Raw genomic sequence first — 14,231 nt, forward strand, 5'->3', positions numbered from 1 at the left:
TCTCCTGTGGTCCTGCTTTTTTGCTAAGGCCTTCTGGGCACAGTTTGAAGATTGGTTGCAGGCTCTCTCGCCCCAATTTACCCTGACCGCTGCTTTCATCATATACGGCATCTCTCCTGTCAACCTTCCTCCTGACGTGTTTGACAGGATCTGGGCCGTGGTGAACAGTGGGAAAGACGCCCTGTGGAGAGTGAGGAACATGGGGCTGTTCAAAGGCATCGAGGTCCCAGTCAAGGCAGCAGGTAGCCTGGCCCTGTTCATCACCCGAGAGAACTATTACCTCAGAGATCTGTGGAGAGAAGGGAGGGAGGAAGCAGAAAATCTGTGGGAAATAGAGAGCATAGGTCAATATCTCAAGAAACTGTGAAAAACATTATCATGTTTAAATAAAGAATGTGATTTGCACCAGAAAAAAAGAAAATTGTTGCTATGTAACTGTTACCGTGTCAAAATGTAATGAGATGTGATCATATATACTGTTTTAAGTATGTATATTAATGTAAAGCTTTCTGATTTGGGATTTCCTGTATTTTTTTGTGAAAAGAAAATAAAGTTCTTAAAAATCGAAATCGGTTCACCCAGGGCGAGGCTCGGCCATTGCACTCCGGCTGTGCTGACCCCTGCGAATTCCCCAAATGTGGGAATCTCGACTGCATAATTTCTGGTAGTGGGGGACTGCGTTCGCGCTCTCCCCTGATGTGCTTGGTCCAAGAACAGATGCGGCAGTGCGGGCGGCTTTGCCGTCTGCTGGGGAGCTGTGCTGGGTGCCGATGAAGCGGCTTCAGCGGTGGGGGTTACTACAGAAACGCCCTGGGCTTTTTCGCGAGCACCGCCTGATAACGTTGTCTCCTTTTCAACCCGCTACAGCCATAACGCTATTTGTATAACCACAAAAAACAATCTTGTGCTTATACACGTTAAATGTTCACCTCGTCACAAGGTACTTCAATTGTGATCTTTCAGCTTGTCTGACCCTGGTGGTCTGGCTGACTTTTGCTTTCTCCCGCTCTCTGTCCTGGGACAGTAATCCTTTATTGTTTTTCTCACACTCCATCAGTTTGACTTTGTAGTTCAGTCTGTTGCCCGTGTGTGTGTGTGTGTGTGTACCAGTTTGTAGTGCAATGTAACCTGACTACCTTACGTCCTGCACTCATAATATAATATATATATAGAGAGAGATAAATACTGTATATCTTAAGAACAAAATCCAACACCAAAAGCTCTTCATGAGTCATTTTACCCCAGCATTGAAACCGAGTTCTTACCAGCATGCAACACATTGCTAATCCAACCAAAAGATCAAGGTGTGATGGTCAACTTGAAGTGCATGAAGTAGGAGTAGAACAATGTACCCCGAAGCAGGACCACAATTCGAAAGGAGTGGATGCCACTATTTCTCTTTTTTTCTTAGTTATAGGTCCATGGAAGCATTTCAAGCTAATTACACTACTCCTCCTGGACATGAATTCCCTTTTCAAAGCGAGTCTTTTTGCTGTAGTTTGCATGGTTTAGGATGCTGATCGAGGTTAGCCTTGATTTGGTCATGGGGGCCTCGGTACTGTATGCTAATGCTAAAGACAGTTCACCAGTTTTCTGATTGTTGGGTTCTGTATCAGTGCAGGAATGTCAAATAGTGAATGGCTGTACCTCTGTTGTATCCGTGCTCAATGAACGAAATCGGTTATAAATGAATGTATGTATATTTGTACGCAAAACGAGTTGTTTATTGACTGACCTTCAATTGCAGATTTAGAGGCAGCTTCGATATTCGTTTTACAGCCGTTTTTTTTTCATATGAATCACACGCATGCCATTCAAAGAGCCACTTTAGCGATGAGCAGATTGATCCATGTTTCTTGTGCATCTGAAGGGATGTGAGGGAGCTTCTCTTTCTGAACTGGCATGCCTTAAAAATGGACGACCGTCGCGATACCGTTTGCCAGTCAGTGTTGCTGGATGAAACAAAAGTGGGCAGATTGAAATGTTTGGTCTTTTCGTGAGCACCCCGGGAAATAAATGTCCATAGTCGAGGGTTTTTCCTCCCAAAGCCTACGGCACCAACGGCGACCCCTGCTGGCCGAGAGAGCAAAAGCTTACAGCACCTGGTATTCCCAGGCGGTCTCCCATCCAAGTACTAACCAGGCCCGACCCTGCTTAGCTTCCGAGATCAGACGAGATCGGGCGTGTTCAGGGTGGTGTGGCCGTAAGCGAAAGCAACGGCGCCTGACTCGCTACTTGAAGCTGTGTGTGGCGGGGGCTCCGGGCCCCCCGAGCGGGACTCAAGGATCGTTCGTGTGCAACTCTTTGGAAAGGAGCTGCTTTCCAAATCGCATTGCGTGCCTGGATGTTGGCGACTGTGCTCCCGTGCTCCCGTGCTCCCTTCAGTTGCCTGGCCCTGCTCTTGCCCCGCACTGGAGCAGGACAAATAAACTGCACGGAGGAGCACCAGGCAAGTCTTCACCAGACAAAAACCTCCAGTGCACAGCACACTGCAAACATTTCGGGGCTGTCGCGTGTTTATTTCAGCACATAAAGCGCTCGGCGCCTCCGCCCTCTTGTGGCCTTGCGGCGTCAGAGCAAGAGGCTCCTTCTCGCTGCCCTTCCGCTGTGTTGCAGGGCCCCGCGAGGGAACCCGGAGCGCGCACTTTGTGGGGGGGCGGGGGACCGCGTTCGCGCTCTGCCCCCGGTCTCTTGCGCGAGTACTAAATCTCACGGCCCCAGCCAGCGGCCAGGAGACGAGTACAATTTCGCGGGACAGGGGGGCCTCGTCATTGATCGTTACAGGTGAGACGGGGATCAGGAGGAGACCCCGACTGATGGGTGACACACCGCCGTGACTCCTTCTCGAGAGAGACGCCCTGGGATTTGGAACGGCCAAGGAGGGTCAGGACACCTCGGTTTGACGCCTCCCCCCGAAGGACGGCGCCTGTTTGTGCAGCAGAGTGTCGCCATCAGGAGGCTGGGGCATAAGAGGGCCACACAGCCCGCAGGGTGAGCGCTCCCTACTGGTCCCAGTCACACCTCTTGCAGGAGCAGCAGCAGCCTGAGCTTTCCCGGGGGGGAAGCTCCCGTCCGGGTGCCGGCCAGGCTCACACCTGCTGGGCTGCCGGGGGTGAGCCCAGTCGAGAGTCGCAGGGCGAGACCTAGTCACCGGGGAGAAACGATACAAGTGAAGGATTGCTCGGCTCTCGGCTCTTGAAAAGACCGACAAATGACTCGTTCCCGCCGGAGCTGATTGTACCCGCATGTGTGGTGTCGTCTTCTTCCCCCGCCCCGCTGTGTTTGCTGTATTGTCTCTGAAGCCGGCCCCCCCGAGGCGAGACGGGCTGTTCCTGTGCCCCAATTAACACTTTACAGGTGCCATTCCCCGGCATTGTGGCCATTGTCGGTGCTCACACGCGATAAGATAAGGCGGAGGAGAGCGGGGCATGCCCAGCGCCAGACATTCAAGGAGGGGGCAGTGCGAGGTGAGGTGAGGTGAGGTGAGGTGAGGTGCGACACGCCGGAGCCCCGACGCTGCTAACGCGGAGCACTTGTTGGACTGGCATCGAAAGGACGTGTGCGCTCGGAGCGAGCCTTCCCTGCGGCGGAGCGCGGGAACTTTCTCCCCCCCTCCCGCTGCAGGAGTTGTGTGCGCTGCAGCGGTGCCGAGAGAAAAGCACAGAAGGCAGCAGGCTCTGGAGAGCAGGTAAGAGACGGAGGCGAGCAGGCTCGTTTTTTTTGGAAATTGCTGAAAAGGTTTGTTCGGTGTGTGGCAGGCGCACGTCGCGAGCTTGCGTGGCGATCTGCCGGCCTGGTGATATGTAAATGAGGCCGAATTGCATCCCGGGACATGCTGCGGATGCGAAATGGCGACTGCAGATGTGTAGGAAACGACGCGCTCGTTTTCTCGCTTTGCCCTCGCTTTTGAGTGTTAGTGTGGCGTGTGAGTGTGCGAAAGAGTGGGCCCAGCAGGAGGCGGTGGCGTGCGGGGCGAGGAGCTGGCCTAGGCTGCGAGTACTGTGCTGTGAGTGCGGCCCGCTTGCAGGGGCCTGTACAACTCATACTTACCTGGCAGGGGAGATACCTTGATCAAGAAGGAGGTTCACCCAGGGCGAGGCTCGGCCATTGCACTCCGGCTGTGCTGACCCCTGCGAATTCCCCAAATGTGGGAATCTCGACTGCATAATTTCTGGTAGTGGGGGACTGCGTTCGCGCTCTCCCCTGATGTGCTTGGTCCAAGAACAGATGCGGCAGTGCGGGCGGCTTTGCCGTCTGCTGGGGAGCTGTGCTGGGTGCCGATGAAGCGGCTTCAGCGGTGGGGGTTACTACAGAAACGCCCTGGGCTTTTTCGCGAGCACCGCCTGATAACGTTGTCTCCTTTTCAACCCGCTACAGCCATAACGCTATTTGTATAACCACAAAAAACAATCTTGTGCTTATACACGTTAAATGTTCACCTCGTGACAAGGTACTTCAATTGTGATCTTTCAGCTTGTCTGACCCTGGTGGTCTGGCTGACTTTTGCTTTCTCCCGCTCTCTGTCCTGGGACAGTAATCCTTTATTGTTTTTCTCACACTCCATCAGTTTGACTTTGTAGTTCAGTCTGTTGCCCGTGTGTGTGTGTGTACCAGTTTGTAGTGCAATGTAACCTGACTACCTTACGTCCTGCACTCATAATATAATATATATATAGAGAGAGATAAATACTGTATATCTTAAGAACAAAATCCAACACCAAAAGCTCTTCATGAGTCATTTTACCCCAGCATTGAAACCGAGTTCTTACCAGCATGCAACACATTGCTAATCCAACCAAAAGATCAAGGTGTGATGGTCAACTTGAAGTGCATGAAGTAGGAGTAGAACAATGTACCCCGAAGCAGGACCACAATTCGAAAGGAGTGGATGCCACTATTTCTCTTTTTTTCTTAGTTATAGGTCCATGGAAGCATTTCAAGCTAATTACACTACTCCTCCTGGACATGAATTCCCTTTTCAAAGCGAGTCTTTTTGCTGTAGTTTGCATGGTTTAGGATGCTGATCGAGGTTAGCCTTGATTTGGTCATGGGGGCCTCGGTACTGTATGCTAATGCTAAAGACAGTTCACCAGTTTTCTGATTGTTGGGTTCTGTATCAGTGCAGGAATGTCAAATAGTGAATGGCTGTACCTCTGTTGTATCCGTGCTCAATGAACGAAATCGGTTATAAATGAATGTATGTATATTTGTACGCAAAACGAGTTGTTTATTGACTGACCTTCAATTGCAGATTTAGAGGCAGCTTCGATATTCGTTTTACAGCCGTTTTTTTTTCATATGAATCACACGCATGCCATTCAAAGAGCCACTTTAGCGATGAGCAGATTGATCCATGTTTCTTGTGCATCTGAAGGGATGTGAGGGAGCTTCTCTTTCTGAACTGGCATGCCTTAAAAATGGACGACCGTCGCGATACCGTTTGCCAGTCAGTGTTGCTGGATGAAACAAAAGTGGGCAGATTGAAATGTTTGGTCTTTTCGTGAGCACCCCGGGAAATAAATGTCCATAGTCGAGGGTTTTTCCTCCCAAAGCCTACGGCACCAACGGCGACCCCTGCTGGCCGAGAGAGCAAAAGCTTACAGCACCTGGTATTCCCAGGCGGTCTCCCATCCAAGTACTAACCAGGCCCGACCCTGCTTAGCTTCCGAGATCAGACGAGATCGGGCGTGTTCAGGGTGGTGTGGCCGTAAGCGAAAGCAACGGCGCCTGACTCGCTACTTGAAGCTGTGTGTGGCGGGGGCTCCGGGCCCCCCGAGCGGGACTCAAGGATCGTTCGTGTGCAACTCTTTGGAAAGGAGCTGCTTTCCAAATCGCATTGCGTGCCTGGATGTTGGCGACTGTGCTCCCGTGCTCCCGTGCTCCCTTCAGTTGCCTGGCCCTGCTCTTGCCCCGCACTGGAGCAGGACAAATAAACTGCACGGAGGAGCACCAGGCAAGTCTTCACCAGACAAAAACCTCCAGTGCACAGCACACTGCAAACATTTCGGGGCTGTCGCGTGTTTATTTCAGCACATAAAGCGCTCGGCGCCTCCGCCCTCTTGTGGCCTTGCGGCGTCAGAGCAAGAGGCTCCTTCTCGCTGCCCTTCCGCTGTGTTGCAGGGCCCCGCGAGGGAACCCGGAGCGCGCACTTTGTGGGGGGGCGGGGGACCGCGTTCGCGCTCTGCCCCCGGTCTCTTGCGCGAGTACTAAATCTCACGGCCCCAGCCAGCGGCCAGGAGACGAGTACAATTTCGCGGGACAGGGGGGCCTCGTCATTGATCGTTACAGGTGAGACGGGGATCAGGAGGAGACCCCGACTGATGGGTGACACACCGCCGTGACTCCTTCTCGAGAGAGACGCCCTGGGATTTGGAACGGCCAAGGAGGGTCAGGACACCTCGGTTTGACGCCTCCCCCCGAAGGACGGCGCCTGTTTGTGCAGCAGAGTGTCGCCATCAGGAGGCTGGGGCATAAGAGGGCCACACAGCCCGCAGGGTGAGCGCTCCCTACTGGTCCCAGTCACACCTCTTGCAGGAGCAGCAGCAGCCTGAGCTTTCCCGGGGGGGAAGCTCCCGTCCGGGTGCCGGCCAGGCTCACACCTGCTGGGCTGCCGGGGGTGAGCCCAGTCGAGAGTCGCAGGGCGAGACCTAGTCACCGGGGAGAAACGATACAAGTGAAGGATTGCTCGGCTCTCGGCTCTTGAAAAGACCGACAAATGACTCGTTCCCGCCGGAGCTGATTGTACCCGCATGTGTGGTGTCGTCTTCTTCCCCCGCCCCGCTGTGTTTGCTGTATTGTCTCTGAAGCCGGCCCCCCCGAGGCGAGACGGGCTGTTCCTGTGCCCCAATTAACACTTTACAGGTGCCATTCCCCGGCATTGTGGCCATTGTCGGTGCTCACACGCGATAAGATAAGGCGGAGGAGAGCGGGGCATGCCCAGCGCCAGACATTCAAGGAGGGGGCAGTGCGAGGTGAGGTGAGGTGAGGTGAGGTGCGACGCGACACGCCGGAGCCCCGACGCTGCTAACGCGGAGCACTTGTTGGACTGGCATCGAAAGGACGTGTGCGCTCGGAGCGAGCCTTCCCTGCGGCGGAGCGCGGGAACTTTCTCCCCCCCTCCCGCTGCAGGAGTTGTGTGCGCTGCAGCGGTGCCGAGAGAAAAGCACAGAAGGCAGCAGGCTCTGGAGAGCAGGTAAGAGACGGAGGCGAGCAGGCTCGTTTTTTTTGGAAATTGCTGAAAAGGTTTGTTCGGTGTGTGGCAGGCGCACGTCGCGAGCTTGCGTGGCGATCTGCCGGCCTGGTGATATGTAAATGAGGCCGAATTGCATCCCGGGACATGCTGCGGATGCGAAATGGCGACTGCAGATGTGTAGGAAACGACGCGCTCGTTTTCTCGCTTTGCCCTCGCTTTTGAGTGTTAGTGTGGCGTGTGAGTGTGCGAAAGAGTGGGCCCAGCAGGAGGCGGTGGCGTGCGGGGCGAGGAGCTGGCCTAGGCTGCGAGTACTGTGCTGTGAGTGCGGCCCGCTTGCAGGGGCCTGTACAACTCATACTTACCTGGCAGGGGAGATACCTTGATCAAGAAGGAGGTTCACCCAGGGCGAGGCTCGGCCATTGCACTCCGGCTGTGCTGACCCCTGCGAATTCCCCAAATGTGGGAATCTCGACTGCATAATTTCTGGTAGTGGGGGACTGCGTTCGCGCTCTCCCCTGATGTGCTTGGTCCAAGAACAGATGCGGCAGTGCGGGCGGCTTTGCCGTCTGCTGGGGAGCTGTGCTGGGTGCCGATGAAGCGGCTTCAGCGGTGGGGGTTACTACAGAAACGCCCTGGGCTTTTTCGCGAGCACCGCCTGATAACGTTGTCTCCTTTTCAACCCGCTACAGCCATAACGCTATTTGTATAACCACAAAAAACAATCTTGTGCTTATACACGTTAAATGTTCACCTCGTGACAAGGTACTTCAATTGTGATCTTTCAGCTTGTCTGACCCTGGTGGTCTGGCTGACTTTTGCTTTCTCCCGCTCTCTGTCCTGGGACAGTAATCCTTTATTGTTTTTCTCACACTCCATCAGTTTGACTTTGTAGTTCAGTCTGTTGCCCGTGTGTGTGTGTGTACCAGTTTGTAGTGCAATGTAACCTGACTACCTTACGTCCTGCACTCATAATATAATATATATATAGAGAGAGATAAATACTGTATATCTTAAGAACAAAATCCAACACCAAAAGCTCTTCATGAGTCATTTTACCCCAGCATTGAAACCGAGTTCTTACCAGCATGCAACACATTGCTAATCCAACCAAAAGATCAAGGTGTGATGGTCAACTTGAAGTGCATGAAGTAGGAGTAGAACAATGTACCCCGAAGCAGGACCACAATTCGAAAGGAGTGGATGCCACTATTTCTCTTTTTTTCTTAGTTATAGGTCCATGGAAGCATTTCAAGCTAATTACACTACTCCTCCTGGACATGAATTCCCTTTTCAAAGCGAGTCTTTTTGCTGTAGTTTGCATGGTTTAGGATGCTGATCGAGGTTAGCCTTGATTTGGTCATGGGGGCCTCGGTACTGTATGCTAATGCTAAAGACAGTTCACCAGTTTTCTGATTGTTGGGTTCTGTATCAGTGCAGGAATGTCAAATAGTGAATGGCTGTACCTCTGTTGTATCCGTGCTCAATGAACGAAATCGGTTATAAATGAATGTATGTATATTTGTACGCAAAACGAGTTGTTTATTGACTGACCTTCAATTGCAGATTTAGAGGCAGCTTCGATATTCGTTTTACAGCCGTTTTTTTTTCATATGAATCACACGCATGCCATTCAAAGAGCCACTTTAGCGATGAGCAGATTGATCCATGTTTCTTGTGCATCTGAAGGGATGTGAGGGAGCTTCTCTTTCTGAACTGGCATGCCTTAAAAATGGACGACCGTCGCGATACCGTTTGCCAGTCAGTGTTGCTGGATGAAACAAAAGTGGGCAGATTGAAATGTTTGGTCTTTTCGTGAGCACCCCGGGAAATAAATGTCCATAGTCGAGGGTTTTTCCTCCCAAAGCCTACGGCACCAACGGCGACCCCTGCTGGCCGAGAGAGCAAAAGCTTACAGCACCTGGTATTCCCAGGCGGTCTCCCATCCAAGTACTAACCAGGCCCGACCCTGCTTAGCTTCCGAGATCAGACGAGATCGGGCGTGTTCAGGGTGGTGTGGCCGTAAGCGAAAGCAACGGCGCCTGACTCGCTACTTGAAGCTGTGTGTGGCGGGGGCTCCGGGCCCCCCGAGCGGGACTCAAGGATCGTTCGTGTGCAACTCTTTGGAAAGGAGCTGCTTTCCAAATCGCATTGCGTGCCTGGATGTTGGCGACTGTGCTCCCGTGCTCCCGTGCTCCCTTCAGTTGCCTGGCCCTGCTCTTGCCCCGCACTGGAGCAGGACAAATAAACTGCACGGAGGAGCACCAGGCAAGTCTTCACCAGACAAAAACCTCCAGTGCACAGCACACTGCAAACATTTCGGGGCTGTCGCGTGTTTATTTCAGCACATAAAGCGCTCGGCGCCTCCGCCCTCTTGTGGCCTTGCGGCGTCAGAGCAAGAGGCTCCTTCTCGCTGCCCTTCCGCTGTGTTGCAGGGCCCCGCGAGGGAACCCGGAGCGCGCACTTTGTGGGGGGGCGGGGGACCGCGTTCGCGCTCTGCCCCCGGTCTCTTGCGCGAGTACTAAATCTCACGGCCCCAGCCAGCGGCCAGGAGACGAGTACAATTTCGCGGGACAGGGGGGCCTCGTCATTGATCGTTACAGGTGAGACGGGGATCAGGAGGAGACCCCGACTGATGGGTGACACACCGCCGTGACTCCTTCTCGAGAGAGACGCCCTGGGATTTGGAACGGCCAAGGAGGGTCAGGACACCTCGGTTTGACGCCTCCCCCCGAAGGACGGCGCCTGTTTGTGCAGCAGAGTGTCGCCATCAGGAGGCTGGGGCATAAGAGGGCCACACAGCCCGCAGGGTGAGCGCTCCCTACTGGTCCCAGTCACACCTCTTGCAGGAGCAGCAGCAGCCTGAGCTTTCCCGGGGGGGAAGCTCCCGTCCGGGTGCCGGCCAGGCTCACACCTGCTGGGCTGCCGGGGGTGAGCCCAGTCGAGAGTCGCAGGGCGAGACCTAGTCACCGGGGAGAAACGATACAAGTGAAGGATTGCTCGGCTCTCGGCTCTTGAAAAGACCGACAAATGACTCGTTCCCGCCGGAGCTGATTGTACCCGCATGTGTGGTGTCGTCTTCTTCCCCCGCCCCGCTGTGTTTGCTGTATTGTCTCTGAAGCCGGCCCCCCCGAGGCGAGACGGGCTGTTCCTGTGCCCCAATTAACACTTTACAGGTGCCATTCCCCGGCATTGTGGCCATTGTCGGTGCTCACACGCGATAAGATAAGGCGGAGGAGAGCGGGGCATGCCCAGCGCCAGACATTCAAGGAGGGGGCAGTGCGAGGTGAGGTGAGGTGAGGTGAGGTGAGGTGAGGTGCGACACGCCGGAGCCCCGACGCTGCTAACGCGGAGCACTTGTTGGACTGGCATCGAAAGGACGTGTGCGCTCGGAGCGAGCCTTCCCTGCGGCGGAGCGCGGGAACTTTCTCCCCCCCTCCCGCTGCAGGAGTTGTGTGCGCTGCAGCGGTGCCGAGAGAAAAGCACAGAAGGCAGCAGGCTCTGGAGAGCAGGTAAGAGACGGAGGCGAGCAGGCTCGTTTTTTTTGGAAATTGCTGAAAAGGTTTGTTCGGTGTGTGGCAGGCGCACGTCGCGAGCTTGCGTGGCGATCTGCCGGCCTGGTGATATGTAAATGAGGCCGAATTGCATCCCGGGACATGCTGCGGATGCGAAATGGCGACTGCAGATGTGTAGGAAACGACGCGCTCGTTTTCTCGCTTTGCCCTCGCTTTTGAGTGTTAGTGTGGCGTGTGAGTGTGCGAAAGAGTGGGCCCAGCAGGAGGCGGTGGCGTGCGGGGCGAGGAGCTGGCCTAGGCTGCGAGTACTGTGCTGTGAGTGCGGCCCGCTTGCAGGGGCCTGTACAACTCATACTTACCTGGCAGGGGAGATACCTTGATCAGCCTGTAGGTGGAGTAGTTGGATTGTTTTTCTTTTGTTGGAAGCAGTGTTCGATTTGCGGTTTTTGAAATGGCAACCTTTGGATCCCGTAAGAATGCTGTACGTTTTGAGCTCTTGGATGACCTCTTCATGGATCGTATGCAGTTCAGCAGAAAAGTGTTACAGAAGGAACTTGGCTTTGAACCTCGGCACTTGGATTTCATCTTCGCTCTCCCAGGTCAGAAAGCATTTGAGGTTGTATTTGCTACCTATCCTCTGTTTGAACAATGCGTGGATGTGTTTGAGGCAAAAAGAGGCAAAGTTCCTGCACTTGAGAAGATCAACTTGCAGCCTCTGACACAGAGAGAGAGGAAAACGGTGCATGTTGTTATGTTCTCGGAACTGGCAAAGACGGAGGACATTCACACCTGGCTTAACCAGTACTGCACCGTCCACCATGGAACTGAGGTTAGAGATGTTGATGGTATAAAAACAGGAGCAAGGAAATTCGAGGTTCGCTTGCTACCGGACAGCGTAAATGGAGGCTTAAGGCACCTGCCCTCTACAATCCGGCTGGGCGCCTGCAATGGCTATGTGTTTTATGTGGGACAACCAAAGGTGTGTCGGCGCTGTGGTGCTGTGGGACACCTGGCATCGTCCTGCACTGTGAAATGCTGCAAGACCTGTGGCAAACAGGGACATTTAGCCTCTGACTGTTCAATGCTGCCAAAGTGCAATTTATGTGGCTCGGAAGGACACGTTTTTAAGAACTGCCCTCACGCCTACGCCAATAAACTCAAAATGAGAAAGGATGAGGCAGTGCTTGTTTCAGCCAAACCGGCCCGAAAATCCAAAGCAAACAACAAGTCAAACAAAGAACCCTTGTTGGACAAAGACTCTCAGCCTCCAGCCAGGATCAGTCCTGCTGTGGCTCCGGGGCTGGTGGAAGAGAAATCCACTACGCCCCCACAACCGCAGACTGCACCAGACAAGCACGAGGGTTTGAAAACCCCCGAGAACAGCGAGGACCCCTCCCCCACTCCTGCTCCTCAGAACGAGGGCCAGTGTGGGGCCCCCCGGTGGAGCGGGTCCAGCGAGGATACCCAGGATTCAGCGGAGCTGCTTTTCTCAGACTCTGCAAGTGCTACAGATGCCCTCCTCTCCTCCATCCAGTCCATCACGGAGGATCTGCAGCAGCTGGTGGGTGAGGGGGAAGAGGAGACTGGTGCATCGGCTGCACCCCTTTCCCCTCAGTGCTCCCAGGAGCTGGACTTGAGGAAAAGAAAAAATGACTCTGTTTTCTCCCCGAGCGAGGAGGAAGGAGAGCATGGCGATGGGGACAGCTGGAACCTCTCCACCCCTCCCTCTACCCCCTTCCTTGAAATGGACTCTGTGAACGCTTTTACTGCTGCCACCCTGATGAAGGCTCATTCAGAGGATGGCTGGCAGGAAATTGGTAAGAAGAAAAAGAAAAAGAAAAAGGTAACAGGTGAGACCGAAGAGAAATGTGTTTTGTAAAGACTGGTTCCACTTTCTTATGTAATATGGCTCTTAACATAATTTCTCTTAACACAAGAGGTATCAATGACAGAGTTAAATGCCAGTCTGTCTTTGATTACCTCCAGCAGAGAGAGGGAGATGTGTTGATGTTGCAGGAGTGTGCTTTAGCCTATCAAGAGAGGTATAAAAGTTTTGAAGATAGGTGGGATAAAGGGCCTTCTGTTTGGTCAGGGGACAATAACAACAGAGCCTCTGGCGTGGCCATTCTTTTCAAAGGATGGGCATTCAAATTGAAAAGTATTCAGAGGGTCATAGATGGCAGGTTGCTGTGTGTGGATGTGGAATGGGGGACCGTTAACCTGCGGCTAATCAATGTGTATTGCCCTACTGACGTAGGAGGAAGGGTGGAGCTACTCAAGGCACTCTCCCCCCTATTGTTATGCAGCACAGACGTGATAGTGGGAGGGGATTTTAATTGTATCTTAGAGCACACAGACAGGCAGTCTAGCTCGCCGATAAAATTGGATTCCAGCTCACTGGCCCTGCAAAACTTAGTTCAAGACTTTAAACTCTCAGACACATATAGATGTATATATCCCACAACAGCAGGATATACATGGTCAGGGAGGAATAGCAGCTCCAGAATTGACTATTGCTTTGTCTCAGAGAGAGTGAAAGTTGTTGGGGTCACTCTTCAGCCTGTCTTCTTCTCAGATCATCAGGCTTTAGGGTGTAGAGTGGAACTCCAGGGCGGGACTGTCTTTGGCCCAGGCCTCTGGAAACTCAACACAAAGCTGCTAGAGAACGAGGGGGTAGTATCCCGCTACAAGGAGAAACTATCACAGTGGCTGTCCTTGCAGTGTCTGTACGGGTCAGTAGGAGAGTGGTGGGAGGAGGTGAAGGTGAGGACAAAGGCCTTTTTCATGGCTGAGGGAAGGAAGGCTGCTGCCAGACGGAGAGGAGTGCTAGCCAGGAAACAGAGGCAGCTGCAGCGTCTCTACACGATGCTGCACAGTGGCTTCGATGTGCTCGAGGATATCGCCCTTTTAAAAAAGGACATCCGGAGCATAGCCGAAGAAAGTAGTCGAGGAGTGCTGTTAAGAAGCAGAGTGCAGTTCTTGGAAGAAAATGAGAAGTGTACTCGCTTCTTTTTCAGGAAAGTGGTAGGCTCCAAGACTGTCATGGAAAGTGTAGTTGATGAGGAGGGACGAGAGAGAACAGAGCCGAGTGCTATCCTCTCCTGCACCGAGGCCTTCTACTCAAGACTGTACAGCTCTACAGAGGTAAAGGATGAAGATATTCATTTTTTTACCTCAAAGCTAGAAAACATTTTGAGTGAAGAAGATAGGGAAGTACTTGAGAGGGATTTGACAGTAGAAGAGCTGAGACAGGCTATGGAGAGCTTACAGAAGGGGAAAACTCCGGGTGCTGACGGGCTCCCTAAAGAATTTTATTGCACCTTTTGGGATCTGCTTCAGGATCCGCTACTGCTCCTATTCGAGGAAAGCTACAAGACAGAATTGCTGCCTGACTCCTTAAGAGAAGGCACTATCTCTCTCTTGTTTAAGAAAGGAGCAAAAAATGACATAAAGAACTGGAGACCCCTCAGCCTGTTAGGCGTGGACACTAAGATCCTGTCCAAAGCCCTTTTCCTGCGCCTACAAAA

At 53.1% G+C, this 14,231-nt stretch overlaps 5 non-coding genes and 1 pseudogene across 5 annotated transcripts; 3 read left to right on the forward strand and 3 right to left on the reverse strand.

Annotated features, from left to right (window-relative positions):
* The first annotated feature begins 502 nt into the window (after window positions 1–502).
* On the forward strand, window positions 503–696 carry LOC148678908 (U1 spliceosomal RNA; annotated as a pseudogene).
* Window positions 697–2,090: 1,394 nt separating this feature from the next.
* LOC148678909 (5S ribosomal RNA) lies at window positions 2,091–2,209 on the reverse strand. The gene has a single exon (XR_015940688.1). It is a non-coding gene; the product is annotated as a 5S ribosomal RNA (ribosomal RNA).
* Window positions 2,210–4,042: 1,833 nt separating this feature from the next.
* LOC148678910 (U1 spliceosomal RNA) lies at window positions 4,043–4,206 on the forward strand. Its single transcript, XR_015940150.1, has one exon. It is a non-coding gene; the product is annotated as a U1 spliceosomal RNA (small nuclear RNA).
* A 1,388-nt stretch (window positions 4,207–5,594) lies between these two features.
* On the reverse strand, window positions 5,595–5,713 carry LOC148678911 (5S ribosomal RNA). The gene has a single exon (XR_015940693.1). It is a non-coding gene; the product is annotated as a 5S ribosomal RNA (ribosomal RNA).
* Window positions 5,714–7,546: 1,833 nt separating this feature from the next.
* On the forward strand, window positions 7,547–7,710 carry LOC148678912 (U1 spliceosomal RNA). The gene has a single exon (XR_015940154.1). It is a non-coding gene; the product is annotated as a U1 spliceosomal RNA (small nuclear RNA).
* Window positions 7,711–9,098: 1,388 nt separating this feature from the next.
* Window positions 9,099–9,217, reverse strand: LOC148678913 (5S ribosomal RNA). The gene has a single exon (XR_015940694.1). It is a non-coding gene; the product is annotated as a 5S ribosomal RNA (ribosomal RNA).
* Between the last annotated feature and the right edge of the window lie 5,014 nt (window positions 9,218–14,231).

Source organism: Lepisosteus platostomus, chromosome 1, assembly GCF_059453375.1.
Source record: "Lepisosteus platostomus isolate fLepPlt1 chromosome 1, fLepPlt1.hap1, whole genome shotgun sequence".
In the NCBI taxonomy this organism is placed as follows: Eukaryota; Metazoa; Chordata; class Actinopteri; order Semionotiformes; family Lepisosteidae; genus Lepisosteus; species Lepisosteus platostomus.